The sequence below is a fragment of the Pezoporus flaviventris genome, unplaced genomic scaffold (assembly GCF_033815535.1).
Source record: "Pezoporus flaviventris isolate CSIRO_AGI_PZ_B2104156 unplaced genomic scaffold, CSIRO_AGI_Pfla_v1 ptg000160l, whole genome shotgun sequence".
Classification (NCBI taxonomy): domain Eukaryota; kingdom Metazoa; phylum Chordata; class Aves; order Psittaciformes; family Psittacidae; genus Pezoporus; species Pezoporus flaviventris.
Window position 1 is genome coordinate 2,107,681 of NW_026892708.1, and position 27,940 is coordinate 2,135,620.

The window sequence follows — 27,940 nt, forward strand, 5'->3', positions numbered from 1 at the left end:
CAGGTGGTGTCGCTCAGCTGCCAGCAGCACAGTGAGTACAGCACGAACGTTTGGCATCTGCTCCCACAGCAGAAGAGCAAGGATTGAAAGCTGGTGCTGGACCTGTTCAGCACACAATCCCCTTTACATTGGTGCATCCATCGTTGCTTTTACTGCTAACACTCGTACAGGAAAAGCATTTGAATAGAATCAGAGTAGAGCCTGCTCCCTGCTGGCAGCAACACAGCACAGAATGAACAGGGGCATCTGCTCACACGGCAGAAGAACCCGCAGGGAAAGCTAGTGCTGTGTCTCTTCAGCACACAAGAAGCTTTGCAACGGGGTCACCATCATTGCAGTCTCTCCTCGGTTTCCTACCTAAAAGTCCATTTGAATCCAAATTCTCAGGTGGTGTCTCTCAGCTGCCCAGCAGCACAGTTAGTACAGCACGAACGTTTGGCCTCTGCTCCCACAGCAGAAGAGCCAGGATTGAAAGCTGGTGCTGGACCTGTTCAGCACACAATCCCTTTTACATTGGTGCATTCATCGTTGCTTTCACTGCTCACTTTCATACAGGAAAAGCATTTGAATGGAATCAGTCCAGAGGCTGCTCTCTGCTGCGCAGCAACACAGTCAGCACAGAATGAACAGTGGCATCTGCTCACACGGCAGAAGGAGCAGCAGGGAAAGCTAGTGCTCTGCTTCTTCAGCACACAAGCAGCTTTGCAACGGGGTCACCATCATTGCAGTCTCTCCTCGGTTTCATAACTAAAAGTCCATTTGAATCCAAATTCTCAGGTGGTGTCTCTCAGCTGCCCAGCAGCACAGTGAGTACAGCACGAACGTTTGGCCTCTGCTCCCACAGCAGAAGAGCCAGGATTGAAAGCTGGTGCTGGACCTGTTCAGCACGCAATCCCTTTTACATTGGTGCATTCATCGTTGCTTTCACTACTCACTTTCATACAGGAAAAGCATTTGAATGGAATCAGTCCAGGGCTGCTCTCTGCTGCGCAGGAACACAGTCAGCACAGAATGAACAGTGGCATCTGCTCACACGGCAGAAGGAGCAGCAGGGAAAGCTAGTGCTCAGCTTCTTCAGCACACAAGCAGCTTTGCAAAGGGGTCACCATCATTGCAGTCTCTCCTCGGTTTCATACCTAAAAGTCCATTTGAATCCAAATTCTCAGGTGGTGTCTCTCAGCTGCCCAGCAGCACAGTGAGTACAGCACGAACGTTTGGCCTCTGCTCCCACAGCAGAAGAGCCAGGATTGAAAGCTGGTGCTGGACCTGTTCAGCACACAATCCCCTTTACATTGGTGCCTCCATCGTTGCTTTCACTGCTCACATTCATACAGGAAAAGCATTTGAATGGAATCAGTCCAGAGGCTGCTCTCTGCTGCGCAGGAACACAGTCAGCACAGAATGAACAGTGGCATCTGCTCACACGGCAGAAGGAGCAGCAGGGAAAGCTAGTGCTCTGCTTCTTCAGCACACAAGCAGCTTTGCAACGGGGTCACCATCATTGCAGTCTCTCCTCGGCTTCATACCTAAAAGTCCATTTGAATCCGAATTCTCAGGTGGTGTCGCTCAGCTGCCCAGCAGCACAGTGAGTACAGCACGAACGTTTGGCCTCTGCTCCCACAGCAGAAGAGCCAGGATTGAAAGCTGGTGCTGGACCTGTTCAGCACACAATCCCCTTTACATTGGTGCCTCCATCGTTGCTTTCACTGCTAACACTCATACAGGAAAAGCATTTGAATAGAATCCGTCCAGAGCCTGCTACCTGCTGGCAGCAACACAGCACAGAATGAACAGGGGCATCTGCTCACACGGCAGAAGGAGCAGCAGGGAAAGCTAGTGCTCTGCTTCTTCAGCACACAAGCAGCTTTGCAAAGGGGTCACCATCATTGCAGTCTCTCCTCGGTTTCATACCTAAAAGTCCATTTGAATCCAAATTCTCAGGTGGTGTCTCTCAGCTGCCCAGCAGCACAGTTAGTACAGCACGAACGTTTGGCCTCTGCTCCCACAGCAGAAGAGCCAGGATTGAAAGCTGGTGCTGGACCTGTTCAGCACACAATCCCTTTTACATTGGTGCATTCATCGTTGCTTTCACTGCTCACTTTCATACAGGAAAAGCATTTGAATGGAATCAGTCCAGAGGCTGCTCTCTGCTGCGCAGCAACACAGTCAGCACAGAATGAACAGTGGCATCTGCTCACACGGCAGAAGGAGCAGCAGGGAAAGCTAGTGCTCTGCTTCTTCAGCACACAAGCAGCTTTGCAACGGGGTCACCATCATTGCAGTCTCTCCTCGGTTTCATACCTAAAAGTCCATTTGAATCCAAATTCTCAGGTGGTGTCTCTCAGCTGCCCAGCAGCACAGTGAGTACAGCACGAACGTTTGGCCTCTGCTCCCACAGCAGAAGAGCCAGGATTGAAAGCTGGTGCTGGACCTGTTCAGCACACAATCCCCTTTACATTGGTGCCTCCATCGTTGCTTTCACTGCTAACACTCATACAGGAAAAGCATTTGAATAGAATCCGTCCAGAGCCTGCTCCCTGCTGGCAGCAACACAGCACAGAATGAACAGGGGCATCTGCTCACACGGCAGAAGGAGCAGCAGGGAAAGCTAGTGCTCTGCTTCTTCAGCACACAAGCAGCTTTGCAACGGGGTCACCATCATTGCAGTCTCTCCTCGGTTTCATACCTAAAAGTCCATTTGAATCCAAATTCTCAGGTGGTGTCTCTCAGCTGCCCAGCATCACAGTTAGTACAGCACGAACGTTTGGCCTCTGCTCCCACAGCAGAAGAGCCAGGATTGAAAGCTGGTGCTGGACCTGTTCAGCACACAATCCCTTTTACATTGGTGCATTCATCGTTGCTTTCACTGCTCACTTTCATACAGGAAAAGCATTTGAATGGAATCAGTCCAGAGCCTGCTCCCTGCTGCGCAGCAACACAGTCAGCACAGAATGAACAGTGGCATCTGCTCACACGGCAGAAGGAGCAGCAGGGAAAGCTAGTGCTCTGCTTCTTCAGCACACAAGCAGCTTTGCAACGGGGTCACCATCATTGAGGTCTCTCCTCGGTTTCATACCTAAAATTCTATTTGAATCCAAATTCTCAGGTGGTGTCTCTCAGCTGCCCAGCAGCACAGTGAGTACAGCACGAACGTTTGGCATCTGCTCCCACAGCAGAAGAGCAAGGATTGAAAGCTGGTGCTGGACCTGTTCAGCTCACAATCCCCTTTACATTGGTGCATTCATCGTTGCTTTCACTGCTAACACTCATACAGGAAAAGCATTTGAATAGAATCCGTCCAGAGCCTGCTCCCTGCTGGCAGCAACACAGCACAGAATGAACAGTGGCATCTGCTCACACGGCAGAAGGACCAGCAGGGAAAGCTAGTGCTCTGCTTCTTCAGCACACAAGCAGCTTTGCAACGGGGTCACCATCATTGCAGTCTCTCCTCGGTTTCATACCTAAAAGTCCATTTGAATCCAAATTCTCAGGTGGTGTCTCTCAGCTGCCCAGCATCACAGTGAGTACAGCACGAACGTTTGGCCTCTGCTCCCACAGCAGAAGAGCCAGGATTGAAAGCTGGTGCTGGACCTGTTCAGCACACAATCTCCTTTACATTGGTGCCTCCATCGTTTCTTTCACTGCTCACTTTCATACAGGAAAAGCATTTGAATAGAATCCCTCCAGAGCCTGCTCCCTGCTGGCAGCAACACAGCACAGAATGAACAGTGGCATCTGCTCACACGGCAGAAGGACCAGCAGGGAAAGCTCGGGCTGTGTCTCTTCAGCACACAAGCAGCTTTGCAACGGGGTCACCATCATTGCAGTCTCTCCTCGGTTTCATACCTAAAAGTCCATTTGAATCCAAATTCTCAGGTGGTGTCTCTCAGCTGCCCAGCAGCACAGTTAGTACAGCACGAACGTTTGGCCTCTGCTCCCACAGCAGAAGAGCCAGGATTGAAAGCTGGTGCTGGACCTGTTCAGCACACAATCCCCTTTACATTGGTGCCTCCATCGTTGCTTTCACTGCTCACATTCATACAGGAAAAGCATTTGAATGGAATCAGTCCAGAGGCTGCTCTCTGCTGCGCAGGAACACAGTCAGCACAGAATGAACAGTGGCATCTGCTCACACGGCAGAAGGAGCAGCAGGGAAAGCTAGTGCTCTGCTTCTTCAGCACACAAGCAGCTTTGCAACGGGGTCACCATCATTGCAGTCTCTCCTCGGTTTCATACCTAAAAGTCTATTTGAATCCAAATTCTCAAGCGGTCTCAGCTGCCCAGCAGCACAGTGAGTACAGCACGAACGTTTGGCATCTGCTCCCACAGCAGAAGAGCAAGGATTGAAAGCTGGTGCTGGACCTGTTCAGCACACAATCCCCTTTACATTGGTGCATCCATCGTTGCTTTCACTACTAACACTCGTACAGGAAAAGCATTTGAATAGAATCCGTCCAGAGCCTGCTCCCTGCTGGCAGCAACACAGCACAGAATGAACAGTGGCATCTGCTCACACGGCAGAAGGACCAGCAGGGAAAGCTCGGGCTGTGTCTCTTCAGCACACAAGAAGCTTTGCAACGGGGTCACCATCATTGCAGTCTCTCCTCGGTTTCATACCTAAAAGTCCATTTGAATCCAAATTCTCAGGTGGTGTCTCTCAGCTGCCCAGCAGCACAGTTAGTACAGCACGAACGTTTGGCCTCGGCTCCCACAGCAGAAGAGCCAGGATTGAAAGTTGGTGCTGGACCTGTTCAGCACACAATCCCTTTTACATTGGTGCATTCATCGTTGCTTTCACTACTCACTTTCATACAGGAAAAGCATTTGAATGGAATCAGTCCAGAGCCTGCTCTCTACTGTGCAGCAACACAGTCAGCACAGAATGAACAGTGGCATCTGCTCACACGGCAGAAGGAGCAGCAGGGAAAGCTAGTGCTCTGCTTCTTCAGCACACAAGCAGCTTTGCAACGGGGTCACCATCATTGCAGTCTCTCCTCGGTTTCATACCTAAAAGTCCATTTGAATCCAAATTCTCAAGCGGTCTCAGCTGCCCAGAGGCACAGTGAGTACAGCACGAACGTTTGGCCTCTGCTCCCACAGCAGAAGAGCCAGGATTGAAAGCTGGTACTGGACCTGTTCAGCACACAATCCCCTTTACATTGGTGCCTCGATCGTTGCTTTAACTGCTAACACTCATACAGGAAAAGCATTTGAATAGAATCCGTCCAGAGCCTGCTCTCTGCTGGCAGCAACACAGCACAGAATGAACAGTGGCATCTGCTCACACGGCAGAAGGAGCAGCAGGGAAAGCTAGTGCTCTGCTTCTTCAGCACACAAGCAGCTTTGCAACGGGGTCACCATCATTGCAGTCTCTCCTCGGTTTCATACCTAAAAGTCCATTTGAATCCAAATTCTCAGGTGGTGTCTCTCAGCTGCCCAGCAGCACAGTGAGTACAGCACGAACGTTTGGCCTCTGCTCCCACAGCAGAAGAGCCAGGATTGAAAGCTGGTACTGGACCTGTTCAGCACACAATCCCCTTTACATTGGTGCCTCCATCGTTGCTTTAACTGCTAACACTCATACAGGAAAAGCATTTGAATAGAATCCGTCCAGAGCCTGCTCCCTGCTGGCAGCAACACAGCACAGAATGAACAGTGGCATCTGCTCACACGGCAGAAGGAGCAGCAGGGAAAGCTAGTGCTCTGCTTCTTCAGCACACAAGCGGCTTTGCAACGGGGTCACCATCATTGCAGTCTCTCCTCGGTTTCATACCTAAAAGTCCATTTGAATCCAAATTCTCAGGTGGTGTCTCTCAGCTGCCCAGCAGCACAGTTAGTACAGCACGAACGTTTGGCCTCTGCTCCCACAGCAGAAGAGCCAGGATTGAAAGCTGGTGCTGGACCTGTTCAGCACACAATCCCTTTTACATTGGTGCATTCATCGTTGCTTTCACTGCTCACTTTCATACAGGAAAAGCATTTGAATGGAATCAGTCCCGAGGCTGCTCTCTGCTGTGCAGCAACACAGTCAGCACAGAATGAACAGTAGCATCTGCTCACACGGCAGAAGGAGCAGCAGGGAAAGCTAGTGCTCTGCTTCTTCAGCACACAAGCAGCTTTGCAACGGGGTCACCATCATTGCAGTCTCTCCTCGGTTTCATACCTAAAAGTCCATTTGAATCCAAATTCTCAGGTGGTGTCTCTCAGCTGCCCAGCAGCACAGTGAGTACAGCACGAACGTTTGGCCTCTGCTCCCACAGCAGAAGAGCCAGGATTGAAAGCTGGTGCTGGACCTGTTCAGCACACAATCCCCTTTACATTGGTGCCTCCATCGTTGCTTTAACTGCTAACACTCATACAGGAAAAGCATTTGAATAGAATCCGTCCAGAGCATGCTCCCTGCTGCGCAGCAACACAGTCAGCACAGAATGAACAGTGGCATCTGCTCACAAGGCAGAAGGAGCAGCAGGGAAAGCTAGTGCTCTGCTTCTTCAGCACACAAGCAGCTTTGCAACGGGGTCACCATCATTGCAGTCTCTCCTCGGTTTCATACCTAAAAGTCCATTTGAATCCAAATTCTCAGGTGGTGTCTCTCAGCTGCCCAGCAGCACAGTTAGTACAGCACGAACGTTTGGCCTCTGCTCCCACAGCAGAAGAGCCAGGATTGAAAGCTGGTGCTGGACCTGTTCAGCACACAATCCCCTTTACATTGGTGCCTCCATCGTTGCTTTCACTGCTCACATTCATACAGGAAAAGCATTTGAATGGAATCAGTCCAGAGGCTGCTCTCTGCTGCGCAGGAACACAGTCAGCACAGAATGAACAGTGGCATCTGCTCACACGGCAGAAGGAGCAGCAGGGAAAGCTAGTGCTCTGCTTCTTCAGCACACAAGCAGCTTTGCAACGGGGTCACCATCATTGCAGTCTCTCCTCGGTTTCATACCTAAAAGTCCATTTGAATCCAAATTCTCAGGTGGTGTCTCTCAGCTGCCCAGCAGCACAGTGAGTACAGCACGAACGTTTGGCCTCTGCTCCCACAGCAGAAGAGCCAGGATTGAAAGCTGGTGCTGGACCTGTTCAGCACACAATCCCTTTTACATTGGTGCATTCATCGTTGCTTTCACTACTCACTTTCATACAGGAAAAGCATTTGAATGGAATCAGTCCAGAGGCTGCTCTCTGCTGTGCAGCAACACAGTCAGCACAGAATGAACAGTGGCATCTGCTCACACGGCAGAAGGAGCAGCAGGGAAAGCTAGTGCTCTGCTTCTTCAGCACACAAGCAGCTTTGCAAAGGGGTCACCATCATTGCAGTCTCTCCTCGGTTTCATACCTAAAAGTCCATTTGAATCCAAATTCTCAGGTGGTGTCTCTCAGCTGCCCAGCAGCACAGTGAGTACAGCACGAACGTTTGGCCTCTGCTCCCACAGCAGAAGAGCCAGGATTGAAAGCTGGTGCTGGACCTGTTCAGCACACAATCCCCTTTACATTGGTGCCTCCATCGTTGCTTTAACTGCTAACACTCATACAGGAAAAGCATTTGAATAGAATCCGTCCAGAGCCTGCTCCCTGTTGGCAGCAACACAGCACAGAATGAACAGTGGCATCTGCTCACACGGCAGAAGGAGCAGCAGGGAAAGCTAGTGCTCTGCTTCTTCAGCACACAAGCAGCTTTGCAACGGGGTCACCATCATTGCAGTCTCTCCTCGGTTTCATACCTAAAAGTCCATTTGAATCCAAATTCTCAGGTGGTGTCTCTCAGCTGCCCAGCAGCACAGTTAGTACAGCACGAACGTTTGGCCTCTGCTCCCACAGCAGAAGAGCCAGGATTGAAAGCTGGTGCTGGACCTGTTCAGCACACAATCCCCTTTACATTGGTGCCTCCATCGTTGCTTTCACTGCTCACTTTCATACAGGAAAAGCATTTGAATGGAATCAGTCCAGAGGCTGCTCTCTGCTGCGCAGGAACACAGTCAGCACAGAATGAACAGTGGCATCTGCTCACAAGGCAGAAGGAGCAGCAGGGAAAGCTAGTGCTCTGCTTCTTCAGCACACAAGCAGCTTTGCAACGGGGTCACCATCATTGCAGTCTCTCCTCGGTTTCATACCTAAAAGTCCATTTGAATCCAAATTCTCAGGTGGTGTCTCTCAGCTGCCCAGCAGCACAGTTAGTACAGCACGAACGTTTGGCCTCTGCTCCCACAGCAGAAGAGCCAGGATTGAAAGCTGGTGCTGGACCTGTTCAGCACACAATCACCTTTACATTGGTGCCTCCATCGTTGCTTTCACTGCTCACATTCATACAGGAAAAGCATTTGAATGGAATCAGTCCAGAGCCTGCTCTCTGCTGCGCAGGAACACAGCACAGAATGAACAGTGGCATCTGCTCACACGGCAGAAGGAGCAGCAGGGAAAGCTAGTGCTCTGCTTCTTCAGCACACAAGCAGCTTTGCAAAGGGGTCACCATCATTGCAGTCTCTCCACGGGTTCATACCTAAAAGTCCATTTGAATCCAAATTCTCAGGTGGTGTCTCTCAGCTGCCCAGCAGCACAGTGAGTACAGCACGAACGTTTGGCCTCTGCTCCCACAGCAGAAGAGCCAGGATTGAAAGCTGGTGCTGGACCTGTTCAGCACACAATCCCTTTTACATTGGTGCATTCATCGTTGCTTTCACTACTCACTTTCATACAGGAAAAGCATTTGAATGGAATCAGTCCAGAGGCTGCTCTCTGCTGTGCAGCAACACAGTCAGCACAGAATGAACAGTGGCATCTGCTCACACGGCAGAAGGAGCAGCAGGGAAAGCTAGTGCTCTGCTTCTTCAGCACACAAGCAGCTTTGCAACGGGGTCACCATCATTGCAGTCTCTCCTCGGTTTCATACCTAAAAGTCCATTTGAATCCAAATTCTCAAGCGGTCTCAGCTGCCCAGCAGCACAGTGAGTACAGCACGAACGTTTGGCCTCTGCTCCCACAGCAGAAGAGCCAGGATTGAAAGCTGGTGCTGGACCTGTTCAGCACACAATCCCCTTTACATTGGTGCCTCCATCGTTGCTTTAACTGCTAACACTCATACAGGAAAAGCATTTGAATAGAATCCGTCCAGAGCCTGCTCCCTGTTGGCAGCAACACAGCACAGAATGAACAGTGGCATCTGCTCACACGGCAGAAGGAGCAGCAGGGAAAGCTAGTGCTCTGCTTCTTCAGCACACAAGCAGCTTTGCAACGGGGTCACCATCATTGCACTCTCTCCTCGGTTTCATACCTAAAAGTCCATTTGAATCCAAATTCTCAGGTGGTGTCTCTCAGCTGCCCAGCAGCACAGTTAGTACAGCACGAACGTTTGGCCTCTGCTACCACAGCAGAAGAGCCAGGATTGAAAGCTGGTGCTGGACCTGTTCAGCACACAATCACCTTTACATTGGTGCCTCCATCGTTGCTTTCACTGCTCACATTCATACAGGAAAAGCATTTGAATGGAATCAGTCCAGAGGCTGCTCTCTGCTGCGCAGGAACACAGTCAGCACAGAATGAACAGTGGCATCTGCTCACAAGGCAGAAGGAGCAGCAGGGAAAGCTAGTGCTCTGCTTCTTCAGCACACAAGCAGCTTTGCAACGGGGTCACCATCATTGCAGTCTCTCCTCGGTTTCATACCTAAAAGTCCATTTGAATCCAAATTCTCAGGTGGTGTCTCTCAGCTGCCCAGCAGCACAGTGAGTACAGCACGAACGTTTGGCCTCTGCTCCCACAGCAGAAGAGCCAGGATTGAAAGCTGGTGCTGGACCTGTTCAGCACACAATCACCTTTACATTGGTGCCTCCATCGTTGCTTTCACTGCTCACTTTCATACAGGAAAAGCATTTGAATGGAATCAGTCCAGAGGCTGCTCTCTGCTGTGCAGCAACACAGTCAGCACAGAATGAACAGTGGCATCTGCTCACACGGCAGAAGGAGCAGCAGGGAAAGCTAGTGCTCTGCTTCTTCAGCACACAAGCAGCTTTGCAACGGGGTCACCATCATTGCAGTCTCTCCTCGGTTTCATACCTAAAAGTCCATTTGAATCCAAATTCTCAAGCGGTCTCAGCTGCCCAGAGGCACAGTGAGTACAGCACGAACGTTTGGCCTCTGCTCCCACAGCAGAAGAGCCAGGATTGAAAGCTGGTGCTGGACCTGTTCAGCACACAATCCCCTTTACATTGGTGCCTCCATCGTTGCTTTCACTGCTAACACTCATACAGGAAAAGCATTTGAATAGAATCCGTCCAGAGCCTGCTCTCTGCTGGCAGCAACACAGCACAGAATGAACAGTGGCATCTGCTCACACGGCAGAAGGAGCAGCAGGGAAAGCTAGTGCTCTGCTTCTTCAGCACACAAGCAGCTTTGCAACGGGGTCACCATCATTGCAGTCTCTCCTCGGTTTCATACCTAAAAGTCCATTTGAATCCAAATTCTCAGGTGGTGTCTCTCAGCTGCCCAGCAGCACAGTTAGTACAGCACGAACGTTTGGCCTCTGCTCCCACAGCAGAAGAGCCAGGATTGAAAGCTGGTGCTGGACCTGTTCAGCACACAATCCCTTTTACATTGGTGCATTCATCGTTGCTTTCACTGCTCACTTTCATACAGGAAAAGCATTTGAATGGAATCAGTCCAGAGGCTGCTCTCTGCTGCGCAGCAACACAGTCAGCACAGAATGAACAGTAGCATCTGCTCACACGGCAGAAGGAGCAGCAGGGAAAGCTAGTGCTCTGCTTCTTCAGCACACAAGCAGCTTTGCAACGGGGTCACCATCATTGCAGTCTCTCCTCGGTTTCATACCTAAAAGTCCATTTGAATCCAAATTCTCAGGTGGTGTCTCTCAGCTGCCCAGCAGCACAGTTAGTACAGCACGAACGTTTGGCCTCTGCTCCCACAGCAGAAGAGCCAGGATTGAAAGCTGGTGCTGGACCTGTTCAGCACACAATCCCCTTTACATTGGTGCCTCCATCGTTGCTTTCACTGCTCACATTCATACAGGAAAAGCATTTGAATGGAATCAGTCCAGAGGCTGCTCTCTGCTGCGCAGGAACACAGTCAGCACAGAATGAACAGTGGCATCTGCTCACACGGCAGAAGGAGCAGCAGGGAAAGCTAGTGCTCTGCTTCTTCAGCACACAAGCAGCTTTGCAAAGGGGTCACCATCATTGCAGTCTCTCCTCGGGTTCATACCTAAAAGTCCATTTGAATCCAAATTCTCAGGTGGTGTCTCTCAGCTGCCCAGCAGCACAGTGAGTACAGCACGAACGTTTGGCCTCTGCTCCCACAGCAGAAGAGCCAGGATTGAAAGCTGGTGCTGGACCTGTTCAGCACACAATCCCCTTTACATTGGTGCCTCGATCGTTGCTTTAACTGCTAACACTCATGCAGGAAAAGCATTTGAATAGAATCCGTCCAGAGCCTGCTCTCTGCTGGCAGCAACACAGCACAGAATGAACAGTGGCATCTGCTCACACGGCAGAAGGAGCAGCAGGGAAAGCTAGTGCTCTGCTTCTTCAGCACACAAGCAGCTTTGCAACGGGGTCACCATCATTGCAGTCTCTCCTCGGTTTCATACCTAAAAGTCCATTTGAATCCAAATTCTCAGGTGGTGTCTCTCAGCTGCCCAGCAGCACAGTGAGTACAGCACGAACGTTTGGCCTCTGCTCCCACAGCAGAAGAGCCAGGATTGAAAGCTGGTGCTGGACCTGTTCAGCACACAATCCCCTTTACATTGGTGCCTCCATCGTTGCTTTAACTGCTAACACTCATACAGGAAAAGCATTTGAATAGAATCCGTCCAGAGCCTGCTCCCTGTTGGCAGCAACACAGCACAGAATGAACAGTGGCATCTGCTCACACGGCAGAAGGAGCAGCAGGGAAAGCTAGTGCTCTGCTTCTTCAGCACACAAGCAGCTTTGCAACGGGGTCACCATCATTGCAGTCTCTCCTCGGTTTCATACCTAAAAGTCCATTTGAATCCAAATTCTCAGGTGGTGTCTCTCAGCTGCCCAGCAGCACAGTTAGTACAGCACGAACGTTTGGCCTCTGCTCCCACAGCAGAAGAGCCAGGATTGAAAGCTGGTGCTGGACCTGTTCAGCACACAATCACCTTTACATTGGTGCCTCCATCGTTGCTTTCACTGCTCACTTTCATACAGGAAAAGCATTTGAATGGAATCAGTCCAGAGGCTGCTCTCTGCTGCGCAGGAACACAGTCAGCACAGAATGAACAGTGGCATCTGCTCACACGGCAGAAGGAGCAGCAGGGAAAGCTAGTGCTCTGCTTCTTCAGCACACAAGCAGCTTTGCAAAGGGGTCACCATCATTGCAGTCTCTCCTCGGGTTCATACCTAAAAGTCCATTTGAATCCAAATTCTCAGGTGGTCTCTCTCAGCTGCCCAGCAGCACAGTGAGTACAGCACGAACGTTTGGCCTCTGCTCCCACAGCAGAAGAGCCAGGATTGAAAGCTGGTGCTGGACCTGTTCAGCACACAATCCCTTTTACATTGGTGCATTCATCGTTGCTTTCACTACTCACTTTCATACAGGAAAAGCATTTGAATGGAATCAGTCCAGAGGCTGCTCTCTGCTGTGCAGCAACACAGTCAGCACAGAATGAACAGTGGCATCTGCTCACACGGCAGAAGGAGCAGCAGGGAAAGCTAGTGCTCTGCTTCTTCAGCACACAAGCAGCTTTGCAACGGGGTCACCATCATTGCAGTCTCTCCTCGGTTTCATACCTAAAAGTCCATTTGAATCCAAATTCTCAAGCGGTCTCAGCTGCCCAGAGGCACAGTGAGTACAGCACGAACGTTTGGCCTCTGCTCCCACAGCAGAAGAGCCAGGATTGAAAGCTGGTGCTGGACCTGTTCAGCACACAATCCCCTTTACATTGGTGCCTCCATCGTTGCTTTAACTGCTAACACTCATACAGGAAAAGCATTTGAATAGAATCCGTCCAGAGCCTGCTCCCTGTTGGCAGCAACACAGCACAGAATGAACAGTGGCATCTGCTCACACGGCAGAAGGAGCAGCAGGGAAAGCTAGTGCTCTGCTTCTTCAGCACACAAGCAGCTTTGCAACGGGGTCACCATCATTGCAGTCTCTCCTCGGTTTCATACCTAAAAGTCCATTTGAATCCAAATTCTCAGGTGGTGTCTCTCAGCTGCCCAGCAGCACAGTTAGTACAGCACGAACGTTTGGCCTCTGCTACCACAGCAGAAGAGCCAGGATTGAAAGCTGGTGCTGGACCTGTTCAGCACACAATCACCTTTACATTGGTGCCTCCATCGTTGCTTTCACTGCTCACATTCATACAGGAAAAGCATTTGAATGGAATCAGTCCAGAGGCTGCTCTCTGCTGCGCAGCAACACAGTCAGCACAGAATGAACAGTGGCATCTGCTCACAAGGCAGAAGGAGCAGCAGGGAAAGCTAGTGCTCTGCTTCTTCAGCACACAAGCAGCTTTGCAACGGGGTCACCATCATTGCAGTCTCTCCTCGGTTTCATACCTAAAAGTCCATTTGAATCCAAATTCTCAGGTGGTGTCTCTCAGCTGCCCAGCAGCACAGTGAGTACAGCACGAACGTTTGGCCTCTGCTCCCACAGCAGAAGAGCCAGGATTGAAAGCTGGTGCTGGACCTGTTCAGCACACAATCACCTTTACATTGGTGCCTCCATCATTGCTTTCACTGCTCACTTTCATACAGGAAAAGCATTTGAATGGAATCAGTCCAGAGGCTGCTCTCTGCTGTGCAGCAACACAGTCAGCACAGAATGAACAGTGGCATCTGCTCACACGGCAGAAGGAGCAGCAGGGAAAGCTAGTGCTCTGCTTCTTCAGCACACAAGCAGCTTTGCAACGGGGTCACCATCATTGCAGTCTCTCCTCGGTTTCATACCTAAAAGTCCATTTGAATCCAAATTCTCAAGCGGTCTCAGCTGCCCAGAGGCACAGTGAGTACAGCACGAACGTTTGGCCTCTGCTCCCACAGCAGAAGAGCCAGGATTGAAAGCTGGTGCTGGACCTGTTCAGCACACAATCCCCTTTACATTGGTGCCTCCATCGTTGCTTTCACTGCTAACACTCATACAGGAAAAGCATTTGAATAGAATCCGTCCAGAGCCTGCTCTCTGCTGGCAGCAACACAGCACAGAATGAACAGTGGCATCTGCTCACACGGCAGAAGGAGCAGCAGGGAAAGCTAGTGCTCTGCTTCTTCAGCACACAAGCAGCTTTGCAACGGGGTCACCATCATTGCAGTCTCTCCTCGGTTTCATACCTAAAAGTCCATTTGAATCCAAATTCTCAGGTGGTGTCTCTCAGCTGCCCAGCAGCACAGTTAGTACAGCACGAACGTTTGGCCTCTGCTCCCACAGCAGAAGAGCCAGGATTGAAAGCTGGTGCTGGACCTGTTCAGCACACAATCCCTTTTACATTGGTGCATTCATCGTTGCTTTCACTGCTCACTTTCATACAGGAAAAGCATTTGAATGGAATCAGTCCAGAGGCTGCTCTCTGCTGCGCAGCAACACAGTCAGCACAGAATGAACAGTAGCATCTGCTCACACGGCAGAAGGAGCAGCAGGGAAAGCTAGTGCTCTGCTTCTTCAGCACACAAGCAGCTTTGCAACGGGGTCACCATCATTGCAGTCTCTCCTCGGTTTCATACCTAAAAGTCCATTTGAATCCAAATTCTCAGGTGGTGTCTCTCAGCTGCCCAGCAGCACAGTGAGTACAGCACGAACGTTTGGCCTCTGCTCCCACAGCAGAAGAGCCAGGATTGAAAGCTGGTGCTGGACCTGTTCAGCACACAATCCCCTTTACATTGGTGCCTCCATCGTTGCTTTCACTGCTCACATTCATACAGGAAAAGCATTTGAATGGAATCAGTCCAGAGCCTGCTCTCTGCTGCGCAGGAACACAGTCAGCACAGAATGAACAGTGGCATCTGCTCACACGGCAGAAGGAGCAGCAGGGAAAGCTAGTGCTCTGCTTCTTCAGCACACAAGCAGCTTTGCAAAGGGGTCACCATCATTGCAGTCTCTCCTCGGGTTCATACCTAAAAGTCCATTTGAATCCAAATTCTCAGGTGGTGTCTCTCAGCTGCCCAGCAGCACAGTGAGTACAGCACGAACGTTTGGCCTCTGCTCCCACAGCAGAAGAGCCAGGATTGAAAGCTGGTGCTGGACCTGTTCAGCACACAATCACCTTTACATTGGTGCCTCCATCGTTGCTTTCACTGCTCACATTCATACAGGAAAAGCATTTGAATGGAATCAGTCCAGAGGCTGCTCTCTGCTGCGCAGCAACACAGTCAGCACAGAATGAACAGTGGCATCTGCTCACACGGCAGAAGGAGCAGCAGGGAAAGCTAGTGCTCTGCTTCTTCAGCACACAAGCAGCTTTGCAACGGGGTCACCATCATTGCAGTCTCTCCTCGGTTTCATACCTAAAAGTCCATTTGAATCCAAATTCTCAGGTGGTGTCTCTCAGCTGCCCAGCAGCACAGTTAGTACAGCACGAACGTTTGGCCTCTGCTCCCACAGCAGAAGAGCCAGGATTGAAAGCTGGTGCTGGACCTGTTCAGCACACAATCCCTTTTACATTGGTGCATTCATCGTTGCTTTCACTGCTCACTTTCATACAGGAAAAGCATTTGAATGGAATCAGTCCAGAGGCTGCTCTCTGCTGCGCAGCAACACAGTCAGCACAGAATGAACAGTAGCATCTGCTCACACGGCAGAAGGAGCAGCAGGGAAAGCTAGTGCTCTGCTTCTTCAGCACACAAGCAGCTTTGCAACGGGGTCACCATCATTGCAGTCTCTCCTCGGTTTCATACCTAAAAGTCCATTTGAATCCAAATTCTCAGGTGGTGTCTCTCAGCTGCCCAGCAGCACAGTGAGTACAGCACGAACGTTTGGCCTCTGCTCCCACAGCAGAAGAGCCAGGATTGAAAGCTGGTGCTGGACCTGTTCAGCACACAATCCCCTTTACATTGGTGCCTCCATCGTTGCTTTCACTGCTAACACTCATACAGGAAAAGCATTTGAATGGAATCAGTCCAGAGGCTGCTCTCTGCTGCGCAGGAACACAGTCAGCACAGAATGAACAGTGGCATCTGCTCACACGGCAGAAGGAGCAGCAGGGAAAGCTAGTGCTCTGCTTCTTCAGCACACAAGCAGCTTTGCAAAGGGGTCACCATCATTGCAGTCTCTCCTCGGGTTCATACCTAAAAGTCCATTTGAATCCAAATTCTCAGGTGGTGTCTCTCAGCTGCCCAGCAGCACAGTGAGTACAGCACGAACGTTTGGCCTCTGCTCCCACAGCAGAAGAGCCAGGATTGAAAGCTGGTGCTGGACCTGTTCAGCACACAATCACCTTTACATTGGTGCCTCCATCGTTGCTTTCACTGCTCACATTCATACAGGAAAAGCATTTGAATGGAATCAGTCCAGAGGCTGCTCTCTGCTGCGCAGCAACACAGTCAGCACAGAATGAACAGTGGCATCTGCTCACACGGCAGAAGGAGCAGCAGGGAAAGCTAGTGCTCTGCTTCTTCAGCACACAAGCAGCTTTGCAACGGGGTCACCATCATTGCAGTCTCTCCTCGGTTTCATACCTAAAAGTCCATTTGAATCCAAATTCTCAGGTGGTGTCTCTCAGCTGCCCAGCAGCACAGTTAGTACAGCACGAACGTTTGGCCTCTGCTCCCACAGCAGAAGAGCCAGGATTGAAAGCTGGTGCTGGACCTGTTCAGCACACAATCCCTTTTACATTGGTGCACTCATCGTTGCTTTCACTACTCACTTTCATACAGGAAAAGCATTTGAATGGAATCAGTCCAGAGGCTGCTCTCTGCTGTGCAGCAACACAGTCAGCACAGAATGAACAGTGGCATCTGCTCACACGGCAGAAGGAGCAGCAGGGAAAGCTAATGCTCTGCTTCTTCAGCACACAAGCAGCTTTGCAACGGGGTCACCATCATTGCAGTCTCTCCTCGGTTTCATACCTAAAAGTCCATTTGAATCCAAATTCTCAGGTGGTGTCTCTCAGCTGCCCAGCAGCACAGTTAGTACAGCACGAACGTTTGGCCTCTGCTCCCACAGCAGAAGAGCCAGGATTGAAAGCTGGTGCTGGACCTGTTCAGCACACAATCACCTTTACATTGGTGCCTCCATCGTTGCTTTCACTGCTCACATTCATACAGGAAAAGCATTTGAATGGAATCAGTCCAGAGGCTGCTCTCTGCTGCGCAGCAACACAGTCAGCACAGAATGAACAGTGGCATCTGCTCACAAGGCAGAAGGAGCAGCAGGGAAAGCTAGTGCTCTGCTTCTTCAGCACACAAGCAGCTTTGCAAAGGGGTCACCATCATTGCAGTCTCTCCTCGGTTTCATACCTAAAAGTCCATTTGAATCCAAATTCTCAGGTGGTGTCTCTCAGCTGCCCAGCAGCACAGTGAGTACAGCACGAACGTTTGGCCTCTGCTCCCACAGCAGAAGAGCCAGGATTGAAAGCTGGTGCTGGACCTGTTCAGCACACAATCACCTTTACATTGGTGCCTCCATCGTTGCTTTCACTGCTCACATTCATACAGGAAAAGCATTTGAATGGAATCAGTCCAGAGGCTGCTCTCTGCTGCGCAGCAACACAGTCAGCACAGAATGAACAGTGGCATCTGCTCACAAGGCAGAAGGAGCAGCAGGGAAATCTAGTGCTCTGCTTCTTCAGCACACAAGCAGCTTTGCAACGGGGTCACCATCATTGCAGTCTCTCCTCGGTTTCATACCTAAAAGTCCATTTGAATCCAAATTCTCAGGTGGTGTCTCTCAGCTGCCCAGCAGCACAGTGAGTACAGCACGAACGTCTGGCCTCTGCTCCCACAGCAGAAGAGCCAGGATTGAAAGCTGGTGCTAGAACTGTTCAGCACACAATCCCCTTTACATTGGTGCCTCCATCGTTGCTTTCACTGCTAACACTCATACAGGAAAAGCATTTGAATAGAATCCGTCCAGAGCCTGCTCCCTGCTGGCAGCAACACAGCACAGAATGAACAGTGGCATCTGCTCACACGGCAGAAGGAGCAGCAGGGAAAGCTAGTGCTCTGCTTCTTCAGCACACAAGCAGCTTTGCAACGGGGTCACCATCATTGCAGTCTCTCCTCGGTTTCATACCTAAAAGTCCATTTGAATCCAAATTCTCAGGTGGTGTCTCTCAGCTGCCCAGCAGCACAGTTAGTACAGCACGAACGTTTGGCCTCTGCTCCCACAGCAGAAGAGCCAGGATTGAAAACTGGTGCTGGACCTGTTCCGCACACAATCCCTTTTACATTGATGGATTCATCGTTGCTTTCACTGCTCACTTTCATACAGGAAAAGCATTTGAATGGAATCAGTCCAGAGGCTGCTCTCTGCTGCGCAGCAACACAGTCAGCACAGAATGAACAGTAGCAACTGCTCACACGGCAGAAGGAGCAGCAGGGAAAGCTAGTGCTCTGCTTCTTCAGCACACAAGCAGCTTTGCAACGGGGTCACCATCATTGCAGTCTCTCCTCGGTTTCATACCTAAAAGTCCATTTGAATCCAAATTCTCAGGTGGTGTCTCTCAGCTGCCCAGCAGCACAGTGAGTACAGCACGAACGTTTGGCCTCTGCTCCCACAGCAGAAGAGCCAGGATTGAAAGCTGGTGCTGGACCTGTTCAGCACACAATCCCCTTTACATTGGTGCCTCCATCGTTGCTTTCACTGCTAACACTCATACAGGAAAAGCATTTGAATGGAATCAGTCCAGAGGCTGCTCTCTGCTGCGCAGGAACACAGTCAGCACAGAATGAACAGTGGCATCTGCTCACACGGCAGAAGGAGCAGCAGGGAAAGCTAGTGCTCTGCTTCTTCAGCACACAAGCAGCTTTGCAAAGGGGTCACCATCATTGCAGTCTCTCCTCGGGTTCATACCTAAAAGTCCATTTGAATCCAAATTCTCAGGTGGTGTCTCTCAGCTGCCCAGCAGCACAGTGAGTACAGCACGAACGTTTGGCCTCTGCTCCCACAGCAGAAGAGCCAGGATTGAAAGCTGGTGCTGGACCTGTTCAGCACACAAACACCTTTACATTGGTGCCTCCATCGTTGCTTTCACTGCTCACATTCATACAGGAAAAGCATTTGAATGGAATCAGTCCAGAGGCTGCTCTCTGCTGCGCAGCAACACAGTCAGCACAGAATGAACAGTGGCATCTGCTCACACGGCAGAAGGAGCAGCAGGGAAAGCTAGTGCTCTGCTTCTTCAGCACACAAGCAGCTTTGCAACGGGGTCACCATCATTGCAGTCTCTCCTCGGTTTCATACCTAAAAGTCCATTTGAATCCAAATTCTCAGGTGGTGTCTCTCAGCTGCCCAGCAGCACAGTTAGTACAGCACGAACGTTTGGCCTCTGCTCCCACAGCAGAAGAGCCAGGATTGAAAGCTGGTGCTGGACCTGTTCAGCACACAATCCCTTTTACATTGGTGCACTCATCGTTGCTTTCACTACTCACTTTCATACAGGAAAAGCATTTGAATGGAATCAGTCCAGAGGCTGCTCTCTGCTGTGCAGCAACACAGTCAGCACAGAATGAACAGTGGCATCTGCTCACACGGCAGAAGGAGCAGCAGGGAAAGCTAGTGCTCTGCTTCTTCAGCACACAAGCAGCTTTGCAACGGGGTCACCATCATTGCAGTCTCTCCTCGGTTTCATACCTAAAAGTCCATTTGAATCCAAATTCTCAGGTGGTGTCTCTCAGCTGCCCAGCAGCACAGTTAGTACAGCACGAACGTTTGGCCTCTGCTCCCACAGCAGAAGAGCCAGGATTGAAAGCTGGTGCTGGACCTGTTCAGCACACAATCACCTTTACATTGGTGCCTCCATCGTTGCTTTCACTGCTCACATTCATACAGGAAAAGCATTTGAATGGAATCAGTCCAGAGGCTGCTCTCTGCTGCGCAGCAACACAGTCAGCACAGAATGAACAGTGGCATCTGCTCACACGGCAGAAGGAGCAGCAGGGAAAGCTAGTGCTCTGCTTCTTCAGCACACAAGCAGCTTTGCAAAGGGGTCACCATCATTGCAGTCTCTCCTCGGTTTCATACCTAAAAGTCCATTTGAATCCAAATTCTCAGGTGGTGTCTCTCAGCTGCCCAGCAGCACAGTGAGTACAGCACGAACGTTTGGCCTCTGCTCCCACAGCAGAAGAGCCAGGATTGAAAGCTGGTGCTGGACCTGTTCAGCACACAATCACCTTTACATTGGTGCCTCCATCGTTGCTTTCACTGCTCACATTCATACAGGAAAAGCATTTGAATGGAATCAGTCCAGAGGCTGCTCTCTGCTGCGCAGCAACACAGTCAGCACAGAATGAACAGTGGCATCTGCTCACAAGGCAGAAGGAGCAGCAGGGAAATCTAGTGCTCTGCTTCTTCAGCACACAAGCAGCTTTGCAACGGGGTCACCATCATTGCAGTCTCTCCTCGGTTTCATACCTAAAAGTCCATTTGAATCCAAATTCTCAGGTGGTGTCTCTCAGCTGCCCAGCAGCACAGTGAGTACAGCACGAACGTCTGGCCTCTGCTCCCACAGCAGAAGAGCCAGGATTGAAAGCTGGTGCTAGACCTGTTCAGCACACAATCCCCTTTACATTGGTGCCTCCATCGTTGCTTTCACTGCTAACACTCATACAGGAAAAGCATTTGAATAGAATCCGTCCAGAGCCTGCTCCCTGCTGGCAGCAACACAGCACAGAATGAACAGTGGCATCTGCTCACACGGCAGAAGGAGCAGCAGGGAAAGCTAGTGCTCTGCTTCTTCAGCACACAAGCAGCTTTGCAACGGGGTCACCATCATTGCAGTCTCTCCTCGGTTTCATACCTAAAAGTCCATTTGAATCCAAATTCTCAGGTGGTGTCTCTCAGCTGCCCAGCAGCACAGTTAGTACAGCACGAACGTTTGGCCTCTGCTCCCACAGCAGAAGAGCCAGGATTGAAAACTGGTGCTGGACCTGTTCAGCACACAATCCCTTTTACATTGATGGATTCATCGTTGCTTTCACTGCTCACTTTCATACAGGAAAAGCATTTGAATGGAATCAGTCCAGAGGCTGCTCTCTGCTGCGCAGCAACACAGTCAGCACAGAATGAACAGTAGCAACTGCTCACACGGCAGAAGGAGCAGCAGGGAAAGCTAGTGCTCTGCTTCTTCAGCACACAAGCAGCTTTGCAACGGGGTCACCATCATTGCAGTCTCTCCTCGGTTTCATACCTAAAAGTCCATTTGAATCCAAATTCTCAGGTGGTGTCTCTCAGCTGCCCAGGAGCACAGTTAGTACAGCACGAACGTTTGGCCTCTGCTCCCACAGCAGAAGAGCCAGGATTGAAAGCTGGTGCTGGACCTGTTCAGCACACAATCCCTTTTACATTGGTGCATTCATCGTTGCTTTCACTACTCACTTTCATACAGGAAAAGCATTTGAATGGAATCAGTCCAGAGGCTGCTCTCTGCTGTGCAGCAACACAGTCAGCACAGAATGAACAGTGGCATCTGCTCACACGGCAGAAGGAGCAGCAGGGAAAGCTAGTGCTCTGCTTCTTCAGCACACAAGCAGCTTTGCAACGGGGTCACCATCATTGCAGTCTCTCCTCGGTTTCATACCTAAAAGTCCATTTGAATCCAAATTCTCAAGCGGTCTCAGCTGCCCAGAGGCACAGTGAGTACAGCACGAACGTTTGGCCTCTGCTCCCACAGCAGAAGAGCCAGGATTGAAAGCTGGTGCTGGACCTGTTCAGCACGCAATCCCCTTTACATTGGTGCCTCCATCGTTGCTTTCACTGCTAACACTCATACAGGAAAAGCATTTGAATAGAATCCGTCCAGAGCCTGCTCCCTGCTGGCAGCAACACAGCACAGAATGAACAGTGGCATCTGCTCACACGGCAGAAGGAGCAGCAGGGAAAGCTAGTGCTCTGCTTCTTCAGCACACAAGCAGCTTTGCAACGGGGTCACCATCATTGCAGTCTCTCCTTGGTTTCATACCTAAAAGTCCATTTGAATCCAAATTCTCAGGTGGTGTCTCTCAGCTGCCCAGCAGCACAGTTAGTACAGCACGAACGTTTGGCCTCTGCTCCCACAGCAGAAGAGCCAGGATTGAAAGCTGGTGCTGGACCTGTTCAGCACACAATCCCTTTTACATTGGTGCATTCATCGTTGCTTTCACTGCTCACTTTCATACAGGAAAAGCATTTGAATGGAATCAGTCCAGAGGCTGCTCTCTGCTGCGCAGCAACACAGTCAGCACAGAATGAACAGTGGCATCTGCTCACACGGCAGAAGGAGCAGCAGGGAAAGCTAGTGCTCTGCTTCTTCAGCACACAAGCAGCTTTGCAACGGGGTCACCATCATTGCAGTCTCTCCTCGGTTTCATACCTAAAAGTCCATTTGAATCCAAATTCTCAGGTGGTGTCTCTCAGCTGCCCAGCAGCACAGTGAGTACAGCACGAACGTTTGGCCTCTGCTCCCACAGCAGAAGAGCCAGGATTGAAAGCTGGTGCTGGACCTGTTCAGCACACAATCCCCTTTACATTGGTGCCTCCATCGTTGCTTTAACTGCTAACACTCATACAGGAAAAGCATTTGAATAGAATCCGTCCAGAGCCTGCTCCCTGTTGGCAGCAACACAGCACTGAATGAACAGTGGCATCTGCTCACACGGCAGAAGGAGCAGCAGGGAAAGCTAGTGCTCTGCTTCTTCAGCACACAAGCAGCTTTGCAACGGGGTCACCATCATTGCAGTCTCTCCTCGGTTTCATACCTAAAAGTCCATTTGAATCCAAATTCTCCGGTGGTGTCTCTCAGCTGCCCAGCAGCACAGTTAGTACAGCACGAACGTTTGGCCTCTGCTCCCACAGCAGAAGAGCCAGGATTGAAAGCTGGTGCTGGACCTGTTCAGCACACAATCCCTTTTACATTGGTGCATTCATCGTTGCTTTCACTACTCACTTTCATACAGGAAAAGCATTTGAATGGAATCAGTCCAGAGGCTGCTCCCTACTGTGCAGCAACACAGTCAGCACAGAATGAACAGTGGCATCTGCTCACACGGCAGAAGGAGCAGCAGGGAAAGCTAGTGCTCTGCTTCTTCAGCACACAAGCAGCTTTGCAACGGGGTCACCATCATTGCAGTCTCTCCTCGGTTTCATACCTAAAAGTCCATTTGAATCCAAATTCTCAGGTGGTGTCGCTCAGCTGCCCAGCAGCACAGTGAGTACAGCACGAACGTCTGGCATCTGCTCCCACAGCAGAAGAGCCAGGATTGAAAGCTGGTGCTAGACCTGTTCAGCACACAATCCCCTTTACATTGGTGCCTCCATCGTTGCTTTCACTGCTAACACTCATACAGGAAAAGCATTTGAATAGAATCCGTCCAGAGCCTGCTCCCTGCTGGCAGCAACACAGCACAGAATGAACAGTGGCATCTGCTCACACGGCAGAAGGAGCAGCAGGGAAAGCTAGTGCTCTGCTTCTTCAGCACACAAGCAGCTTTGCAACGGGGTCACCATCATTGCAGTCTCTCCTCGGTTTCATACCTAAAAGTCCATTTGAATCCAAATTCTCAGGTGGTGCCTCACAGCTGCCCAGCAGCACAGTTAGTACAGCACGAACGTTTGGCCTCTGCTCCCACAGCAGAAGAGCCAGGATTGAAAGCTGGTGCTGGACCTGTTCAGCACACAATCCCCTTTACATTGGTGCCTCCATCGTTGCTTTCACTGCTCACATTCATACAGGAAAAGCATTTGAATGGAATCAGTCCAGAGGCTGCTCTCTGCTGCGCAGGAACACAGTCAGCACAGAATGAACAGTGGCATCTGCTCACACGGCAGAAGGAGCAGCAGGGAAAGCTAGTGCTCTGCTTCTTCAGCACACAAGCAGCTTTGCAACGGGGTCACCATCATTGCAGTCTCTCCTCGGTTTCATACCTAAAAGTCCATTTGAATCCAAATTCTCAGGTGGTGTCTCTCACCTGCCCAGCAGCACAGTTAGTACAGCACGAACGTTTGGCCTCTGCTCCCACAGCAGAAGAGCCAGGATTGAAAGCTGGTGCTGGACCTGTTCAGCACACAATCCCCTTTACATTGGTGCCTCCATCGTTGCTTTCAGTGCTCACATTCATACAGGAAAAGCATTTGAATGGAATCAGTCCAGAGGCTGCTCTCTGCTGCGCAGGAACACAGTCAGCACAGAATGAACAGTGGCATCTGCTCACACGGCAGAAGGAGCAGCAGGGAAAGCTAGTGCTCTGCTTCTTCAGCACACAAGCAGCTTTGCAAAGGGGTCACCATCATTGCAGTCTCTCCTCGGGTTCATACCTAAAAGTCCATTTGAATCCAAATTCTCAGGTGGTGTCTCTCAGCTGCCCAGCAGGACAGTGAGTACAGCACGAACGTTTGGCCTCTGCTCCCACAGCAGAAGAGCCAGGATTGTAAGCTGGTGCTGGACCTGTTCAGCACACAATCACCTTTACATTGGTGCCTCCATCGTTGCTTTCACTGCTCACATTCATACAGGAAAAGCATTTGAATGGAATCAGTCCAGAGGCTGCTCTCTGCTGCGCAGCAACACAGTCAGCACAGAATGAACAGTGGCATCTGCTCACAAGGCAGAAGGAGCAGCAGGGAAAGCTAGTGCTCTGCTTCTTCAGCACACAAGCAGCTTTGCAACGGGGTCACCATCATTGCAGTCTCTCCTCGGTTTCATACCTAAAAGTCCATTTGAATCCAAATTCTCAGGTGGTGTCTCTCAGCTGCCCAGCAGCACAGTTAGTACAGCACGAACGTTTGGCCTCTGCTCCCACAGCAGAAGAGCCAGGATTGAAAGCTGGTGCTGGACCTGTTCAGCACACAATCCCTTTTACATTGGTGCATTCATCGTTGCTTTCACTACTCACTTTCATACAGGAAAAGCATTTGAATGGAATCAGTCCAGAGGCTGCTCTCTGCTGTGCAGCAACACAGTCAGCACAGAATGAACAGTGGCATCTGCTCACACGGCAGAAGGAGCAGCAGGGAAAGCTAGTGCTCTGCTTCTTCAGCACACAAGCAGCTTTGCAACGGGGTCACCATCATTGCAGTCTCTCCTCGGTTTCATACCTAAAAGTCCATTTGAATCCAAATTCTCAAGCGGTCTCAGCTGCCCAGAGGCACAGTGAGTACAGCACGAACGTTTGTCCTCTGCTCCCACAGCAGAAGAGCCAGGATTGAAAGCTGGTGCTGGACCTGTTCAGCACACAATCACCTTTACATTGGTGCCTCGATCGTTGCTTTAACTGCTAACACTCATACAGGAAAAGCATTTGAATAGAATCCGTCCAGAGCCTGCTCTCTGCTGGCAGCAACACAGCACAGAATGAACAGTGGCATCTGCTCACACGGCAGAAGGAGCAGCAGGGAAAGCTAGTGCTCTGCTTCTTCAGCACACAAGCAGCTTTGCAACGGGGTCACCATCATTGCAGTCTCTCCTCGGTTTCATACCTAAAAGTCCATTTGAATCCAAATTCTCAGGTGGTGTCTCTCAGCTGCCCAGCAGCACAGTGAGTACAGCACGAACGTTTGGCCTCTGCTCCCACAGCAGAAGAGCCAGGATTGAAAGCTGGTGCTGGACCTGTTCAGCACACAATCCCCTTTACATTGGTGCCTCCATCGTTGCTTTAACTGCTAACACTCATACAGGAAAAGCATTTGAATAGAATCCGTCCAGAGCCTGCTCCCTGTTGGCAGCAACACAGCACAGAATGAACAGTGGCATCTGCTCACACGGCAGAAGGAGCAGCAGGGAAAGCTAGTGCTCTGCTTCTTCAGCACACAAGCAGCTTTGCAACGGGGTCACCATCATTGCAGTCTCTCCTCGGTTTCATACCTAAAAGTCCATTTGAATCCAAATTCTCAGGTGGTGCCTCTCAGCTGCCCAGCAGCACAGTTAGTACAGCACGAACGTTTGGCCTCTGCTCCCACAGCAGAAGAGCCAGGATTGAAAGCTGGTGCTGGACCTGTTCAGCACACAATCCCCTTTACATTGGTGCCTCCATCGTTGCTTTCACTGCTCACATTCATACAGGAAAAGCATTTGAATGGAATCAGTCCAGAGGCTGCTCTCTGCTGCGCAGCAACACAGACAGCACAGAATGAACAGTGGCATCTGCTCACAAGGCAGAAGGAGCAGCAGGGAAAGCTAGTGCTCTGCTTCTTCAGCACACAAGCAGCTTTGCAACGGGGTCACCATCATTGCAGTCTCTCCTCGGTTTCATACCTAAAAGTCCATTTGAATCCAAATTCTCAGGTGGTGTCTCTCAGCTGCCCAGCAGCACAGTGAGTACAGCACGAACGTTTGGCCTCTGCTCCCACAGCAGAAGAGCCAGGATTGAAAGCTGGTGCTGGACCTGTTCAGCACACAATCCCCTTTACATTGGTGCCTCCATCGTTGCTTTCACTGCTAACACTCATACAGGAAAAGCATTTGAATGGAATCAGTCCAGAGGCTGCTCTCTGCTGCGCAGCAACACAGTCAGCACAGAATGAACAGTGGCATCTGCTCACACGGCAGAAGGAGCAGCAGGGAAAGCTAGTGCTCTGCTTCTTCAGCACACAAGCAGCTTTGCAACGGGGTCACCATCATTGCAGTCTCTCCTCGGTTTCATACCTAAAAGTCCATTTGAATCCAAATTCTCAGGTGGTGTCTCTCAGCTGCCCAGCAGCACAGTTAGTACAGCACGAACGTTTGGCCTCTGCTCCCACAGCAGAAGAGCCAGGATTGAAAGCTGGTGCTGGACCTGTTCAGCACACAATCCCTTTTACATTGGTGCATTCATCGTTGCTTTCACTACTCACTTTCATACAGGAAAAGCATTTGAATGGAATCAGTCCAGAGGCTGCTCTCTGCTGTGCAGCAACACAGTCAGCACAGAATGAACAGTGGCATCTGCTCACACGGCAGAAGGAGCAGCAGGGAAAGCTAGTGCTCTGCTTCTTCAGCACACAAGCAGCTTTGCAACGGGGTCACCATCATTGCAGTCTCTCCTCGGTTTCATACCTAAAAGTCCATTTGAATCCTAATTCTCAAGCGGTCTCAGCTGCCCAGAGGCACAGTGAGTACAGCACGAACGTTTGGCCTCTGCTCCCACAGCAGAAGAGCCAGGATTGAAAGCTGGTGCTGGACCTGTTCAGCACACAATCCCCTTTACATTGGTGCCTCCATCGTTGCTTTCACTGCTAACACTCATACAGGAAAAGCATTTGAATAGAATCCGTCCAGAGCCTGCTCTCTGCTAGCAGCAACACAGCACAGAATGAACAGTGGCATCTGCTCACACGGCAGAAGGAGCAGCAGGGAAAGCTAGTGCTCTGCTTCTTCAGCACACAAGCAGCTTTGCAACGGGGTCACCATCATTGCAGTCTCTCCTCGGTTTCATACCTAAAAGTCCATTTGAATCCAAATTCTCAGGTGGTGTCTCTCAGCTGCCCAGCAGCACAGTTAGTACAGCACGAACGTTTGGCCTCTGCTCCCACAGCAGAAGAGCCAGGATTGAAAGCTGGTGCTGGACCTGTTCAGCACACAATCCCTTTTACATTGGTGCATTCATCGTTGCTTTCACTGCTCACTTTCATACAGGAAAAGCATTTGAGTGGAATCAGTCCAGAGGCTGCTCTCTGCTGCGCAGCAACACAGTCAGCACAGAATGAACAGTGGCATCTGCTCACACGGCAGAAGGAGCAGCAGGGAATGTTAGTGCTCTGCTTCTTCAGCACACAAGCAGCTTTGCAACGGGGTCACCATCATTGCAGTCTCTCCTCGGTTTCATACCTAAAAGTCCATTTGAATCCAAATTCTCAGGTGGTGTCTCTCAG